Here is an 18353-nt window from a genome sequence, read left to right as displayed (position 1 = left end):
TAAGATTCTGTGAAACCAAGAGGTAATTTTAAACAGACTATTTTCATCTTGATTTGCACAGCGTATGACACCTTTTAACTCAGTACAGCAGAATGGACCAGACACTCGGTTGGTATAAATCACCGTAGCTCTGCTGATGCTGATGGATCTGTGACAACTGACGCCAGGTGATGATCTATTCTGATATTCCCAAACTCTGACATGCAGCGTTCAGGATAGCTTAGGCAGTTGGTCCCATTTCACTGCAAGTTATTTTGTGAGAGAAAATGAAGACAACATTTTGGGGTCAAATGCATCAGCACTTTGAGAACAGAAAAGCAATATTTTCTCTTGGTCGACAGAATGGATTTTGAAGCTTTCCTCAGGTATTAGAACTGAAAGAAAAATAGACCACTCACCTTAGTCTTTGCCCCGTAATGTTAAAACTTGTTGCAAGACAGATCTCTCTTTCTTGAACTCAAATGGATTGTGTAAGGGGTAATTGGAGGTGGGGTTTCTTTGTTCTGCCAACACAAGAGGACAGAATTCATAGAATAGCAGGGCTGGAAGGGAACTCAGGAAGTCTCTAGTCCAACCTCCTGCTCAAAGCAGGACCCATCCCCAGACAGAATTTTACCTCCATTCCCTAGACAGCCTCCTCAAAGATTGAACTCACAATACTAGGTTTAGCAGGCCAATGCTCAAACCACCGAGCTAGCTCTCCTGAATCTCAGGTCAGGCACAAGTGGAGTGAGTGTGTCGTTAAAATACCAGCTGCGTCTCCCGGCAGCAGGAGGTAGACAGACACCAATATATGGTCTTCAAATATTGTGCAAGTTCTTAGACATGTTGATGCTTCTCTCTGTTTTTCCCTCTGTTTTATGCAGTTCATCTGTCTGAACATCCCCCCTAGCAAGAAGCACGTCCAATTACAAATACACTTAGAGGAGCATGGCAAGATTTTAATCAATATCTGCCAGGATTAGGCAGGGCCGCCCAGAGAATTCAGAGGGCCTGGGGCAAAGAAATTTTGGGGGCCCCTTCGATTAAAAAAAATTTGCAATGCTATATTCTCCTGAGGGCCCTTGCGGGGCCAACGGCAAATTGCCCCACTTGCTCCCCACCACGGGCGCCCCTGGGGAAAATAAACCTTCCGCATTTCGGCACAAACCCAGTTTTGAGAAAACTTCTTTACAAGGTATCACTGGTTCTCAGCATCAGCTAGTGCTAAAAGGCACTAAAGCTCATTAAAAGGGTTGGACAAATATTTTCCATCAAAATTTTATCTGGATCGAAAACTAGGGTTTTTAAAAAGCAGAAAAAAATCACGGACAATGTGTGCTTTCCTTCAAAATTTGTTATTTTTTTAATTGAAAAGCTGAAATTAGTCTGTCAAAACCTGAATATGGTTTGAGGTTTCAGAAATGTGTGGCCAAATATCTGCTGCTTGCTGTGTTTGATTGTTTAAAGAAACAATAAAAAAATTCTGCTTAAAAAAAAATCCAAAACTTTTGAACCACCTCAGCTTGTAACCAAACACCTGAGCCCATCCAGGCAGAGATTTTTCCAGGTTTCTGATACTCTGCTGGCTCCTTGACTCATATCTGTCTCCATAACTTTGGGTTCATTTAGGTTAGAATATAAGAACAGCCATACTGGGTCAAACCAAAGGCCATCCAGCCCAGTATCCTGTCTACTGACAATGGCCAATGCCAAGTGCCCCAGAGGGAGTGAACCTATCAGGTAATGATCAAGTGATCTCGCTCCTGCCATCCATCTCCACTCTCTGAGAAAAAGAGGCTAGGGACACCATTCCTTACCCAGCCTGGCTAATAGCCATTAATGGACTTAATCTCCATGCATTTATCTGTTTCCTAGAACCTGGCTCCATGTGGTCCCTCACAAACTGGAGACAGTTACTGTGGGTTTGCCTTTAGTATAGCTTATGTACATACTCCACGAACTGAGCATTTGAGCTTGTTCCAGAATCTGGGATGAGCCTATATTGTCAAAACTGAAATGCTCAAAATAGCACATGCATGTGAATGGACACAGGGTGCTAAAATTAAATTAATCCAGGGGTTCTCAAACCGGGGGTCGGGACCCCTCAGGAGGTCACGAGGTTATTACGGGGGGTCGTGAGCTGTCAGCCTCCACCTCAAACCCCGCTTTGCCTCCAGCATTTATAATAGTGTTAAATATATAAAAAAGTGTTTTCAATTTATAATGGGGGGGGGGGGGTCGCACTTAGAGGTTTGCTATGTGAAAGGGTCACCAGGACAAAAGTTTGAGAACCACTGAATTAACCCTTCTGGAGCCTCAGGGAATGCAGGGGAGGGGGGGTCTCCCTTGGTAGGGTTGGGAAGGATATTGCTCTTCTCATGTGACCCCTCCCCACAGTGGCTAATTTTAAATGAAGCTACTACCCTCCCCTGACATGAATCTCCCTGTGGCACTGAAATTAAATATAGACTATAATTTAGCATTTGAGAAGTGAAAGGGATGGTAGCCCTAATGGAAAAGCTAACAGCTTGGCTCTTCTGCAAGCCTCAAACCACTGAATGAGCTTTAGGGTGGGGAAGGCTGTGCCTCCCAAACAGCCTGGCCCTGCCCCCTATCCGACCCCCACCCACTTCCTGCCCCCCCCGACTGCCCCCCTCAGAATCCCCGCCCCATCCTGCTCCTTGTCCTCTCACTGTCCCCCACAGACCCCCCCAACCACCACCCTGGGACCCCACCCCTGCTCCCTGTCTGCTCCAACCCCTATCCACCACCCCCCGCTAAGTCCTGACAGACCCCCCCCTGGAATGCCCCCAATCCAACTCCTCCCCATTCCCTGCCCCCTGACCGCTCCCCCAACCTCTGCCCCCTCCCTGTGCCCTGACTGTCCCCAGGACTCCCTGCCCCTTAACCAACCCCCCCGGCCCTGGCCCCTTACCCCTGGCTCCCTCCTCACCCGGAACCTCAGTGCGTCGCTGAACAGCTGCAGCGTGTCTCCGGCGGGGCCCGAGCTCCGAGCCGCGTGGGGAGGGGGCGGGGCTGTGAGTCCCCGCCGAGCGGAGGGAGCTGAGCTCAGCCTGGAGCTCCCAGCCCCGCCCCCTCCCCACGTGGCTCTGAGCGGGGCGGAGCTCAGGGGCCCTGCTGGGGCCATGCTGCGGCACTGTCTGAGGACGCCACTTGATGCGCTAAGGCTCCAGGAGAGGAGCAGAGGCGGGAGCCTCAGCTGTTCTCTTGGGGGCCCCTGCGGAGCCCAGGGCCCGGGGCAAATTGCCCCACTTGCCCCGCCCTCTGGGCGGCCCTGGGATTAGGGCTGTGAAGACGGTTTCTTTCAGAGCAGCAGGACTAGACATCTGGATGTCGCACAGCCAAAGGGCAGGGAGCATTCTGCTGCTCAGCGCTGAGCGAGAAGGAACATTTGCAGCAGCATGAGAGGGTCCAGGAGTCCAGTAAAAAGTCAGGCAATGCACCTGCACGTGCCCGTCCGATTCAGATCTCGATTGGGTGCTGTCAAGGGCCCTCAGCAAAGAGCCTGACATGCCACATGCTATTTGGCTGAGCCCTGGCGGGATCCTTATCAGGCAGGATAACGAGGGAACAGGGAAGATCCTACCAATGTCATAGAATCATAGAATCACAGGGTTGGAAGGGACCTCAGGAGGTCATCTAGTCCAACCCCCTGCTCAAAGCAGGACCAAACCCAACTAAATCATCCCAGCCAGGGCTTTGTCAAGCCTGACCTTAAAAACCTCTAAGGAAGGAGATTCCACCACCTCCCTAGGTAACGCATTCCAGTTCTTCACCACCCTACTAGTGAAAAAGTTTTTCCTAATGTCCAACCTAAACCTCCCCCTCTGCAACTTGAGACCATTACTCCTTGTTCTGTCATCTTCTACCACTGAGAACAGTCTAGATCCATCCTCTTTGGAACCCCCTTTCAGGTAGTTGAAAGCAGCTATCAAATCCCCCCTCATTCTTCTCTTCTGCAGGCTAAACAATCTCAGTTCCCTCAGCCTCTCCTCATAAGTCATGTGCTCCAGCCCCCTAATCATTTTTGTTGCCTTCCGCTGGATTCTCTCCAATTTATCCACATCCTTCTTGTAGTGTGGGGCCCAAAACTGGACACAGTACTCCAGATGAGGCCTCACCAGTGCTGAATAGAGGGGAATGATCACATCCCTCGATCTGCTGGAAATGCCCCTATTTATACAACTCAAAATGCCATTAGCCTTCTTGGCAACAAGGGCACACTGCTGACTCATATTCAGCTTTTCGTCCACCGTAACCCCTAGGTCCTTTTCTGCAGAACTGCTGCCCAGCCATTTGGTCCCTAGTCTATAGCAGTGCATGGGATTCTGCCATCCTAAGTGCAGGACTCTGCACTTGTCCTTGTTGAACCTAAACTTGTCCTTGAATGTCCCTAAAGGCCAGGATGTGACCTCACATCAGATCAGGAGGACCAGTTTGGAGACGATAGCAGTGAAAACTCTGGAGAGGGGGATGTGCCTGGCCAGAGACTGGAAGTCCAGGTGGTTACTGCAACTCTCTAACCCCTCCCTCCCATTGTTTTCTAGAGAAATTGTACTTCCAACACTGAGGATTTTGTAGGTTATGGCCAAATAATTTACTGTCCTGGATATTATGCCCTGCATTGCTGTGTGTGTGTGTGTCTGTGGGGTAGTGCAGATGCCACAACATTTGCGTGGCCTCCTCTCCCTTCCCCTCCCCTCCACCAGCCTCTGCTGGGCACAATCCCAAGTGGATGCAGAGCACTGGGGGGAAAGGTTTGGGAAAAGCCAGCTTTGCTGTTTATCCAAGAGTTCAGAGTATGGGCTGTAGGGCTTGTGCTGAAGCCCACGGTCTGTAGCAAGTTCACAACTAGAAATCAGTGCCCCTCTGTCCGTTTCACCGCAGGCAGGCAGGTGGGGGTGGAGGGGTTCAAACACCGCTTGGATCAATGCTCTCCATCCTAGCTCAGGCTTTGGTTGGTTTCCTTCATTTCTCCCCCAGTCCTGGTAGCTTCTTCTGGGAAGTTTCTCAGGCGGCAGGAATTCTCCATGGCCTTTCAGGAGAACTGGGAGTGCAAACCTGCTCGGGCCTCCATAATAGCCAGGTCCCTACCAAATTCAGGGCTCACTTTGACTAATTTACAAACCCTCTGGCCTTGAAATTGACCAACGTCACCATTTCAGATGTTTCCACCTGATATTTCTTGGTATTGTAACCGTGGGGGTCCCGACCAAACTGGGAGAATGGGGGAGTTCAGAGGTTGTTGGGGGGGGTGTCACAGCATTGTCACCCTCACTTGTGTGCTGCCTTCAGACCTGGGCTCCAAGGGCAGCAGCCAGCAACCTTTCTGAAGCTAGAGGAGGTTCCCACATGTGCAGGTGGGTCCCTGATGTTGGGAGCACCTCAGCTCCTACCTATTACTTGGGAACACCTCGGCTGCTACCATTTTTGGGGCATCCAGAGAAATGGGCCCCTGAGCCCCAGAAGGAGCTGCAAGGGAAGCCCAGAGCTCTCACTTCAGATGCCAGGCAGAAGCCCCGAGCCCAGGCACCCAGAGTGCCGGCAGGAGTGGGGAGGGGCATGACAGTCCTGAGCCCAGTGCCCCAGCACTGGCTGCAGCCACAGGGGGCCAGAAGCTCTGAGTCCGGGCACCCAGAGACGTGACTGGAGCAGAAGCTGCCAAGGCCAAAGCCCTGAGCCCAACGCCGGGCTGATGCAGCGCACTCACTTCTGCATTGCCTCTGCAGGTGCGTCTGCCACCTGGCCCTGTGCTGCCAGTGTGCCCCTTCCCCTCGGGGGTAGGCCCATGCCACGCCACACAGCCCCTTCCCCCCGGCCCAGCACCCCATAGGCACCAACTTCATGGGTGCTCTGGGCTTAGGCGTCGACTTCCCCTCTTCCCTGGGGGTGCTTGACCCCCCCGGCACTGCCCCTGCACCACCCTTGCCCCGTCCCCATTCCACCCCCTTCCCCCAAGTCCCTGCCTCTGCCCCACCTCTTCTCCACCTCCTCCCCGAGCGCTCGGCGTCCCCGCTACTCCCCCTCCCTCCCAGAAAGTACTAAATGCCGCCAAACAGCTGTTAGGCGAGGGGGGGAGTGCTGGGAGGGAGGGGTAGGAGCGGGGACATGGCGCACTCGGGGGGGAAAGGAGGCGAGGGGGGGAGCATGGCTGCCAATGGGTGCAGAGCACCCACTAATATTTCCCCATGGGTGCTCCAGCCCCGGCCCTGCTGATCAGCTCCTTCCCCTCCCTGCAGCGCCTCCCGCCCGCTGCTGATCAGCTGTTCAGTGGTGGGCAGGCAGCACTGGAGGGCGGGGGAGGAGCTGGGGCAGGAAGAGGTGGGGCAGGGGTGAAGCGGGGGCAGGAAGCGGTGGGGGGGTGGGGCCATGGGGAAAGGGGTGGAGTGGGGGGGCAGGGTCTGGGGCAGAGTGGGGGTCAAGCACCCCCAGGGAAATCAGAAAGTCGGCATCTCTGCAACACTCTCCCCCTCCCCTGGCTCCCTAAGGCCAGAGCCTCCCAGACGCACTATGCCCAGCACCTCCCCCCAGCCCTCCCCCAAAAGCACAGCGCCCTGCACAACACCACCCCTGCCCAGCACCCCCCTGCTCACAGCCCCACCACAACTGCCCAGCACCCGACACAGAACCCCCAATCCCTAGTGCCCCAACACACACGTCTTCCCCGCCCCCTCACAGCCCAGAACACACACACAATCCCCCAGAGACCCACTTCCCCATGCCCTGCCTCCCAGCTGTACTCACCGGCTGAGCCGGGCTGAGCTGCCAGTGCAGCTAGGGCTTGTCCTGGGGCCGGGACTCGCTGCAGCCCCTTGGTAGTGGAGCAATCAGCCAGGCCAGGGTCTGCCCCAGTTGGGTGCCTCGGGATCCACTTGCCTGGAGGTGCCGAGCCGAGCACCCACTGCCCGAGACTGGCCAGGGTTCTGCACCAGTTCCAGGCGACTCAACTCCGGGGAGACAGGCGGGGCCCCACAGGTGGTGGGAAGCAGAGACTGCTGGGAGCCGGAGGTGCACTGGGGTCTGGCCAGGGGGACGAGAGGAGCCGGCCAGTGGGACCAGGGGGTGGAGACAGGCCAGCCAAGAGGCGCAAGTGATGGGCGGGGGGAGCCAGCCAGGGCCGTCCTTAGGATTTATGGGGCTCTACGCAGTATTATTAAACTGGTGCCCCTATGCCTGATGGCAGCCCAGGGCTCGTGGGGGAAGAGGCAGCAAAGGATAGTGAGACGCCCGGCCTGCCTCACAGTTGCAGAGAGTCACCGTTCCCCGCAGAGACCCGCGTACCCTCTCCTTCACACAAAATGGACACACAGAAGGTACATAATTAAAAGCACTAAACTTGGGAATAAAAAATGTCAGTCACAGGTTTTTTGATATACCCTGAAGTTTGTTAGAGATTTATTTGCAAAAACTTTGTAGTAAGGGCAAATCAGCTGTCTTGCTGAACACAACATTAAATATTATGGAATACATGATGCAGCTCTTCTTTGTTTTACATTTTTTAATCAGTATTTCTAAGATGATTTTATATTTTAAATGTACTCTTAAGCCTTCATAAAGTAATCATTCCAGATTGCTACATATTTAACTCACTGAAACAAAGACATTCTTCTAAATTAATCAGTCACAGAGGTTTAGTGTTCATAACAATGTGCATTGCTTTTAGAAAAAGGGAACACTCATTTACTGTGTGTGAGCTCCATAACAATAGACATGTTTATGAAATTTCACCAACTTTAAAAAATATGTTTCCAAAGATTTTAGGCATAACAAGGGATTTTATATCTTACTAAGGTACCGATTTTGCTGAAGGGTTCTCTTAAAACTAGTTCATCAGATAGTCAGAAGTAAAGAAAGGGAAACTCTTTGTCCAAATATCTGGAAGGAAAGGGGTGTTGTCCCTTTAAGGGCTCTCTTCAAGGGCGGGGGATGAAAGGAGAAGAGAATGGACAGGAAGGATAGGAAGACTTTGGAAGCAAGTTTTTTTTACTATAGTAATTAAAATTAAAATGTCTATTTTAGATAAGGGTGGTCTTTTGAAGGATTTATTTAAAAACCTATGTCTGAAGATTCAAGCATAAAAGGCTAAAGATGATTATGCATCTAAACATGCAGGGATTTTTTAGAGATGTGATTTTATAATCTTCACTAATGAAATATTTTTAAAGAAAATTTTCAACTAAGGTCCTGTAGACTGACATGTCCGGATGACCAGCAGCTGCAAGGAGCCGACCCGACTGCCGACTGCCGAGCGCCAGCTGCTACGGAAAGATCACCCCCCACTGCTGGAGGAACCTACAGCTTCGCGATCGCTAACACCAGCTGGAGCCCGTTCCCGCCCGCCTCAACTGCCGGAGGAGACGCCCACTGACCAACTGCTACTCCCCATGGGTAAGTACCCCACTACACCCCAGCCCCGGACCCCCCGGGGGGACCCCCCCTCAGCCCCGCTATCGGGAGTTACCTGCACTGCGCCGCTGCTGCAGGGGCTACCTGGGGAGCCCCACCGCGTGCTCCGGCCACTGCCTGAGACGCGGAAGAGTCCCTGCCCCAAGCCCCGCCACGTGCCCCAGCTGCTGCTGCCCTGGTGATCAGGGGAGCCCCCTGGTGTGCCGCTCCTACTCGGGCCGCCGGGGGACCCCTGCCCCACGCACCGGCCGCCTCCACCCGAGCGGCCAGGGAATCCCAGCCCCGCGCCCCGGCTGCCGCCGCCTGAGCAGCCCAGGAAGCCCTGTGGCGTGCTCCCGCCGCCGCCGCTGGGGCCGCCGGGAGACTCCTGCCCCGCGGCCCGATCGCCGCTCCCCGGGGGGCCCCGCGGCGTGCTCCCGCTGCCGGTACAAAGTGTTTGAAGCATCAGTTATTGTGTCATTGGGGGTAACATACAGGTTGTAGGGGGATGTTAGCGTTTTGGTATTGGACGGCATATACATATACACAGTCTGTCATGTCCCCAATGCGGGGTATACGGTGGGTGAGTTCAAGGTACAGCCAGCAAGCAGTGAGGGTACATCACTCATACAAACAGGTAATGGATAGTCGTGGGCATGAATAAATGAGCGGACTGGGTAATGATGATAGGATGACCCTGTCGAAGAAAAACTCAGTTCTCGCTTTTTGTTTGGGTACAGCAAAACCAAATACTTTATTATTTCTCCAGTAATTACCATGGAGGGAGAGAGTGCCATAGGACACAGGGTCCTGGACAGGTCTCTCCACTGGTAAACAATCACAGCAAGCCTTTATACCTTTTACAGACAATTTCTAACAATAATACAGACAGTAAAAAGCAACAAATACATTTTGTTTATACATAAGCTTCTCTGCTATCTCACTAGAAAAACAAGACTGCAAGACTGCATATTGCAAGGTCGTAATAACTTTCACACAATTCCCTCTGTCTTACATTATCTTGCTTCCTCACGTCACCAGGGTCACAGTTAACCTAACTCATGCTAACTAACATTCATTAAGATCTCTTTAAAACCTTGTTAATTATTTACTGGCTTCCACACTCCCCCCTTTTGTACTTCTAGTACAACAAACAATTTCAACTCTCAATTCGCATGAAACCATGGACTTCAGATTCTACAGCAAACATGTCAACCGTCATGGGACGTAATGACAATGCATGATTAGAATGAACATGAAAGGTATTGCTATTCTTACGTTATTTACAACAACAACAACAATAATATAATCCTAAATTAACTAACAACATTACAAACAATAACAATCCCATAGGAATAATATAATGGGGCTGTTGTACAATTGCGAACACAAAGCACAAAACATCATACCTAGTACATAAAGTAAACACTCTATAAGCTGTATGAAAGGCATTCCTTCCAGCTTGATATATATTCTAAAGCATGGGAATTTGCCCTTGCAATTCAGAGATTCTTAGAACCTTTGGTAACAAGGAAAGCAAATTTTGAAACCGATCAGGCATTATTCTAGTCCAATCAAAATATACCTAAAATCTAAGAGCTACTTGCAATATTTTATCTGCATTCTATCTACATTCTATCTGCATTCTATCTGCAGGCCAGTAAATGATATAATTGCCTGCAGCAGTGGTAAAATCAATATGTATATCCCATCAGGTGTTATTCTAGGGGTACTGTCTATAAATCAGGTAGGTATACCAGGTGGTCTAATTTCCCAGATGTCTCGGTAAATAATTCAGTTCCACATGCATCCTCCCCATGGACCCAGCAGGATTCGGTATGTGGGAGCCCACACCCCCTAACTGGTCCATATGCTTGGAAGGAGCACTGCGAATGTCCACACTTCCATCCAGAAAGTGTCCAAGTATGTCTTCATGACCACAGATCAGATGGTACTCCTGACGTGTCTGTAAGGGCAGTGGGCCAAGTCTGGTCCAGATCCCACTGCAATGCCTTCCCAGCCTCAGTGATATTCAATACCATCTCTGTCAGTCTCCTTCTGGGTCATAGAACTAAGGGTGGAAACGACAATCTGGGTATGTAGAAAACTGGATAAGGGCAATGTCAGTTAAAATCCAATTAGGGAGGGCAATACATACTGAAGGATTTATCCAGAACACAGGGCGCAGCCTGTAGAATAAACCCCAAAATCCAATTAATACCACAGTCCCAAGCATGGGTCCCACAAATTTCTTCCTGCCAGAATGTAATTCTTTGTTCCTTCACCAGGGTCAGTTCTCAATGTCCTTTTCAGTCAGGAATTCCTGGACTTTGGCAATGTCAGTGGAGTGAGTGCTTCTTCTTCTTTCCCAAAACAATTAAGGTTCAGCATCCTACAGGGGAGAGGTTTCCAGCACATATCACCCTGTAATAGCTGTGCTTTTTCTAGAAAAATCTAAAGGCACAGTTGGTCTGTCAGTGGACAAGGGAGCTTTTTCCCTGCTGTCCAGAAGCACAGTAGAACTAGAAGAAAGAATAGGCTAAGCATCAATAGGAAAATTCGTCTGATGTGGAGGGGTGTTTTTGCAGTGAGAATCCTGGGTCCAAGCAGTCAGTCTGTGGCACTGCACAGCGGTGTCGGTAGTCAGCAGGACTTGGAAAGGGCCTTTCCAGCATGGAGCCAAGGCAGTCTTTCGCTGATGGATCTTTATGTAGACCCAGGCTCCTGGTTCCAACGAGTGGCAAGGTTGCACAGGATCCTTTGGTAGTGCTTCCATCACCTGTGTATAAAAAGACTTAACACATTTCATTAGTGCCTGACAATATTTAAGCATTATGTTATCCAGCAAATGAATGTCCATCTGAGCTGGGGTTAGTGGGGATGCAGTTGGTAGTCACATTGGGCGTCCTGTCAAAACTGCATGAGGGCTGAGTCCAGTCTTTCGATTGGGAATGGCTCTCATACACATCAGTGCCAAAGGAAAGGCATCTGGCCACTTTAAGTGTGTCTCAGCACAAATCTTGGCCAGTTCATTTTTTGTAAGTCCCGTTCCGGCGTTCCACTGTCCCAGCAGACTGTGGGTGGTGAGGGCAGTGAGTTGCACATAACCCCTTTACAATCTGTCCAGTAAAATGAGTTCCACGACCACTGTTGATAGTCACAGGGATGCCAAAACGTGGTACAAAATCTGTAAGCAAAGACATCTACTGTCCTGCAGGGAAAAGCTTCAACCCAAGTGGTAAATACATCAATTAAAACTAATACATATTCATAACCACAACATTTAGACATTTAAATAAAATCAATCTGAATATTTACAAAAGGTCCCAAGGAGGAGAGTGGGCTGGCCGGTGCACACCAATCTCGTGTAACTGCAGCAAGCAGTCCCCCCCCGCCTTCTCTTGGTAGGCAGCCAAGCGGTGTCCTTGACTGGGGCCAGCGCATGTTAGCCATTCTCTTCTTGGCTTTTTTTTTTTTTTTCATTTAACCTACAAAGGAAACTTTTACTCTTCAATTATACACCTTTTTCATAACATGAACACATAAACAGTACTGTTATACAGTACAGAAGTATTATCATTCAGTGTATGCCACATATACCCTTTCACTAAAATAACCTTATTACAGAACTTTGGAAGAACAAGCCAGGACAAGCACACCCACTTTGAGAAGTCCACTTAATATAACTTCTAGTCCAATAGCTATCCACCATCCCCAGCCCTCTGGCTAAAAGTCTGAGGTAGCCAGAAGGATCCCTTGTACAATATGGGGAGTGGGTTAACTTTTCATGTCCTCGCTTCCAATTAACCCTGTCAGTATGCAAATTTTAACAACAATTCTCAATTAAAAGATGTGGCCAATGTAGTTTCTTTCTCTTACTTAAGAAAATGTATTAGACTTTAGTATATCACATTTTCTGATGTAACCAAACACTTTGTATTCTAAATTGAACAAAACAAGTATCTGCATCTCAATCCAACATTTCCGCTTGATATCAAATCAGACCATCTCATGAAAATATTAAACACAACAATTCTGGCTACGAAAAAAAAACACAACAAGACAGAACATAGAACACACAACATAATTTTTTACTGTGCCAGTAAATCAAGGTACGTTGAATGCTGTGCTGCTGGCATTAGTTTTCTTTGATTATCTGAAAGACAAACAGAGGTCCACCCCGTCTGGGCAATTAAATACTTAAAATATACAAATACTCTTGTTGATTCTAGGCAAAACAGAGGAATTACCCCATATTTTCTCGTATGTGTTTCTTAGACAGCCTTGGTTTCAGAGGCCTGTACCTTATCAGTTAGTTAATTTGCAGTAACACAGATTATTTCTGGCTTGCTTTTTATTTCTTCTAACTCCTGCTTTTAAACACTGAAAGAAAACATCACCACTTATAGTGCCTGTAGAGCCTAATAAAATTTTCATTACATAGCACTGTATACAGTCTTCAACTGATTTAACAAAATTAGTCACAGCCAAATTATTACAATCTAATAAATTTATTTGCCTGAAATTATTTACAAACAGTTCAAAGACACCAAAACTGTTCTCTTAAAAATCACTCGCTTTTCCCTTCCAACAGCCACTTTACCAATTCAAATCACCATTCCAAATATCCTCTTGAGTATTTGAAATCCTCATGCTTATATTCACTTACTCCTTCTTTCCACTACACCCTCAAAAGTTTCCAACCTGTTTTCCAATCACTCTGTCTGTTGCCCTCCCGCTTGGGCCCGATCCTTTTTTCCTCACTGAATCGTCCCGTCCATGGACACTAGCTTGTTCCACAACCAGTTTAGCTAGGATGGTGAGCTTCTCAACTAGCCCCACCCTACTGGTCTTTTCCCCAAAATATTTCTACTCACAAGACTACCTGAGTCCTCCCTAGTAAGGCTTGCCACCTGGGCAAAAATACATGGCCATTCACTTAACACATAATCCAGACCCCTTTGGGGGTCTACCCAGAGACCCACCCATTTGTCTGCTGACACTTAAACAGAAAAGAAAATTACACAAAAAACAAAAAATTACAGTCTAAGCCAAATTTTTCTACTTCTATTATATTGTCCGCTACGGGGGGGCGGGACTGTAAAAATCTCAGGACAACCTCAGAGCTTCATCGCACACATGGCTTCCACCCTGAGGAATTACGAACGAGAAGTTCAGTTCCGCTCACACACCTAACGCCCAAATGAACAGAGCAGAAAAACATCAGTAACCGGTTAAACAAAACAGAGCCAAAGCTAAATAGTGTTTCCTTATTCTATTAGAGCTCACCTTTAATCATGCAACCAACAATACCAAACAAAGCAAACACAAAATAACAAGGGTAAACAGAGAGATGGTGTAAATTCTGCAGGGCCCCCCCATTATTAATTGCACACCAAACTGTGACAAATTCCTGTTACTAATTTATCCCTCATGTCAGGTGATCAGACTGACAGAGCATACAATCAAATTTTAAAGCTTCATTAAAAATAATAAAACAACAATGGAGAGTATTGGGAATGCTCCCACCTCACACAGGAAAACATGAATGCCCCAAGCCTTAAACCACTTCAATACTCACACATGTCTCACTGGGAAGTTAAGCTTTGCAAATATAATTCCAATTCTGTAACTTGTACAGCCTTTGCACTTAGCATAGTCCGCACTGATTCATGACCTTGAAGACAAAACAACTTCTCCTTTATCTCAGGGCTAAGCCGAATTTCAAATTAACCCGTTCCTAGACAAATTGCTCACACTGTGTCAGAGGCTTTTCTCTGTGATTAAAGCTCCACTGAGATATATGATCTTATCTAGATTGAAGGTACCTTCTAATGGGCATTGTTTAAATGAATTTTTCACGCATGTACAGATTCCAATCATTTAAATACCTGCAGATTTTAGAACCATAATGTACGTACATGTAATATGCTGGGGTACCCTTAGGGGGTGAGGTGGAATATTTAGACAGTCCCTTACCCATTTTCCACTCACACAGGAGAGACTCACAAGGAAAGGGGAGGGAAGATGGGTTCACACACTCCTAGACCCAGGCAGCTTCCTCGCCGGACAATGCCTGGCCGAGTCAGCCCACTGTGGGTCGGATCTCCTAAAGATCCACTAGTTACCGGGCTAGCCCGGTAACAGCCACTCACACTGGTGTACACACACACACACCAAGGCCTCTTTTTCTTCCTTTTTATCTCTTTTTAAATTTTTTTTCCTTTTTATCTTTTTAACCACGATGCATCTTTACCTGGTCCGGACCAATACCATGAGGCGGTATGACAACCCCTCTTGAGGCGGTAAAAACCCCTCAGCACCGGTGCATTCTAATGCATTTACCTATGCATTTACCTTATGCATTACCTTATGCATTTCCTTGGCCAACTCAGCAGTTCCCAGTACTGCTATAAACTAACCTTATTGGGGCCTCTCCCCAATACCACTTGCATCTGATCCTGCTGCACAGTCAATAAGTTCAGATGGCGTGAGCCCAACAGAGACAGACGTCCTCACGGAAAGTCCTCCTCCGATACCCCAATAGAGATTTCAAAAGGTCTCATACCTCTCATGTGGCGCCATGGGGTTCGAAGGGGAATGATCCGTAGTAGCCGTCTGTGGGTCCGTGGGCGTTGCCATCCCGGACGAGCCCCCAAATTGTCGAAGAAAAACTCAGTTCTCGCTTTTTGTTTGGGTACAGCAAAACCAAATACTTTATTATTTCTCCAGTAATTACCATGGAGGGAGAGAGTGCCATAGGACACAGGGTCCTGGACAGGTCTCTCCACTGGTAAACAATCACAGCAAGCCTTTATACCTTTTACAGACAATTTCTAACAATAATACAGACAGTAAAAAGCAACAAATACATTTTGTTTATACATAAGCTTCTCTGCTATCTCACTAGAAAAACAAGACTGCAAGACTGCATATTGCAAGGTCGTAATAACTTTCACACAATTCCCTCTGTCTTACATTATCTTGCTTCCTCACGTCACCAGGGTCACAGTTAACCTAACTCATGCTAACTAACATTCATTAAGATCTCTTTAAAACCTTGTTAATTATTTACTGGCTTCCACAACCCTCACGGGGCAGAGTTCAGTTTGGTTGGTTCAGGGCTCAGGGGATAAAGTCCAACAGGGGAAGTTGACAGGTCTCTTCCCCCTTGTGGGTGCACGAAGTCACGCCGGCTCACTCTTGGTATTGACGGTGGCCGGTGACGTGCTCTGTGTAAATGTCTCTGGACCACCGGATAGCGTCCAAGACCATTAGGCATCTCATGAGCCGCGCGTAGTGACGGCCCACCCCACAGATCCGCAGCACGCGTTCATTAAGGGGGTCCCAGGCGCCCAAGGCCCCAATGATCAGAGTGTTGGTGTGGACCTCGTAGCCCTTTGCTCGCAGGATGTCAGCCAGGGGAGCGTACTTTTCGAGTTTGCGGGCTCGGGCTTGGCGGAAGGCCGTGGTCCTATTCTCGAACGGGATCGTCACGTCGACGAGGATCGGGCCGGTGGGTGCGGAGGTGACGCCCGGTCTTCCGTGTGCAGCTGTCGTCTGCACAGACTCCTGGCTATAGTAGCCCCTAGGGTCTCAGGGACGCACCTGGCCAGCAAACCTGGGGATCGAAACAGGAGCAGAGAGGATCATGTCCAAGTTGCTGCTGCAAGCAGCTCCCGCATCCCAAAACGAACAGAGCGGGACACCATCCTACAGGGGAGCACGGATCACGCTCCCCATCTGCAAGTGGACCGCCCCGCTGTCTGCCTGGCACCAGACGAAGCCCCAGCTGCTCATCATCAACAACCACAGCCTGAGAAATCTCTCCCTGATGACCAGCAGCATGAGAAACCTCTCCCTGATGACCAGCAGCCGCAGGGAGCCGGCCTCACCACGCTTCTACCCTGGGAAGATCCAGCAGAGGAACCCTCAGCCTCGCGACTGCTAACGCCACCTGGAGCCTGTTCCCGCCCGCCTCAACTGCCGGAGGAGACCCCCACCGACCAGCTGCTACTCCTGATGGGTAAGTGCCCCGCTACACCCCAGCCCCTGACCCCCCCAGGGGGACCCCCCCACAGCCCCGCTACCGGGGGATCCCTGTCCTGCGCCGCTGCCGCAGGCGCTACCTGAGGAGACCCACCGCGTGCTCCGGCCACTGCCTGAGACGCTGAAGAATCCCTGCCCCACGCCATGGCTGCAGCTATTGCCGGGGAAGCCCCACCACGTGCCTCGGCTGCTGCTGCCCTGGCGATCGGGGGGGCCCCGCAGCATGCCGCTCCTAGTCGGGCCGCCGGGGGATACCAGCCCCATGCCCCCGCGGCCGCTGCCCGAGCCGCCGGGGGATCCCAGCCCCGTGCCCCGGCGGCCGCTGCCCAAGCTGCCGGGGGGTCCCGGCCCCGTGCCCCGTCGGCCGCTGCCCGAGCCGCCAGGGGATCCCGGCCCCGCGCCTCGGCTGCCGCCGCCTGAGCAGCCCAGGGAGCCCTGCGGCGTGCTCCCGCCGCCGCTGCCCAAGCTGCCGGGGGACTCCTGGCCCGTGGCCCGATTGCTGCTCCCCGGGGGGGCCCGCGGCGCATTCCCGCCACTGCTGCCCGAGCCGCCGGGAGATCCCGGCCCCGTGCCCCGGCTGCCGCCGCATGAGCAGCCCGGGGAGCCCCGTGGCATGTCTCCGCCGCCGCTGCCCGGGGACTCCTGCCCCACGCCCCGGCGGCCACTGCCCGAGCCGCTGGGGGATCCCAGCCCCACGCCCCGGCTGCCGCCGCCCGGGCCTCTAGGGAACTCCTGCCCCGCGTCCCGGCTGCTGCCGCCACTCCGGCAGCCTGAGGTGTCCGGCCACGTGCTCCAGCTGCTAACGGCTGAGCCGCCGGGGGATCCCTGCCCCACGCCCCAGCCACCTGCGCAGCCTGGGGAGCCCTGCTACATGCTCTGGCCAGAGCAGCCAGGGGATCCCTGCCCCACGCCCCGGCTAATGCTGCCTGAGAGGCTCTGCCGCACGTTCCTGCCGCCACTGCTCTGGTCGGGGGATCCCTGCCCCCTGCCCTGGCTGCCGCTGCCCCAGCGGCCTGGAGAGCCTCGCGAGGTGCCTGGGCTGCCGCCGCCCGGCCCGCCGGGAGACTCCTGTCAGGAGCCCCAGCTGCCACCACTCGCAGCACCTGGGGAGCCCCTTGATGTTTTTCAGCAACCAGGAGTCTGCCCTCCCGCGAACACGCCGCTCCAGACCCCGCGAGTCCTGACCACTGACCGCCGATCGCTCCAACCGCCAAGAGACGCCTCCCCTGTCCTCCTGCGCTCACCGACCACACCCGCCGCACCCCGGGAGACCCAGCCGCTGCGAGATGATTCCCCCATCCTCCTACGGTCGCCGGACACGCCCCCTGCACCCCAGCAACCCCCGCCACCAAGGGGCAACCCCCCCGACCCCCTGCAGGACACCCACACCTCTCAGGAACTCCAGCCACCGGGAGGAAACCCCAGTGCTCCTGGGACACAGATACCACCGAGGGATGCCCCCTCCCCCACCAGCTGTGCGACGGAAGACAAACAGGAGGGCCTTAACGCCCCACAAGATGGCTGCTCCGCCCCAAACACAGTCTACCTCAAATACCCCCTCGCTACAGATGCGCTCGTCTGCCCCATCTGCCTGCCGTCCCGACGCTTCCATCTCCTCGGAGGGGTCACCAGACATCTGAGGAGATACCACAACCAGTCCACCGCCTTCAGCTGCGCCCTCTGCAGCCTGCCCTTCGAGTCTCAAGCCTGGTCTACACTAGGCGTTTAAATCAGTTTTAGGAGCGTAAAACCGATTTAACGCCACAACCGTCCACACTAGGAGGCACCTTATATCGATTTTAATGGCTCTTTAAATCGGTTTCTGTACTCCTCCCCGACGAGAGGAGTAGCGCTAATATCGGGATTAACATATCGGAATAGGGTTAGTGTGGCCGCAAATCGACGGTATTGGCCTC

General features: G+C 51.4%; 1 protein-coding gene across 2 annotated transcripts in view; it reads left to right on the top strand.

The window, feature by feature from the left end:
- Positions 1 to 15924, top strand: part of LOC123359407 (maestro heat-like repeat-containing protein family member 1) — a 42066-nt gene extending 26142 nt beyond the window's left edge. Inside the window, exons 8-9 of one of the 2 annotated variants that reach the window (XR_006575853.1) lie at positions 8216 to 8391; positions 15799 to 15924. The gene's annotated coding sequence lies outside the window, so the exon portion shown is untranslated. Of the gene's footprint in view, positions 1 to 8215; positions 8696 to 15798 lie in introns of those variants that run through there. The other variant, XM_045001078.1, reaches the window with a different exon arrangement.
- Positions 15925 to 18353: the final 2429 nt, after the last annotated feature.

The sequence above is a fragment of the Mauremys mutica genome, unplaced genomic scaffold, assembly GCF_020497125.1.
Source record: "Mauremys mutica isolate MM-2020 ecotype Southern unplaced genomic scaffold, ASM2049712v1 Super-Scaffold_100120, whole genome shotgun sequence".
Classification (NCBI taxonomy): domain Eukaryota; kingdom Metazoa; phylum Chordata; order Testudines; family Geoemydidae; genus Mauremys; species Mauremys mutica.
Note: the sequence above shows the minus strand (reverse complement) of the source record. Positions and strands in the feature narration are given on the sequence as shown.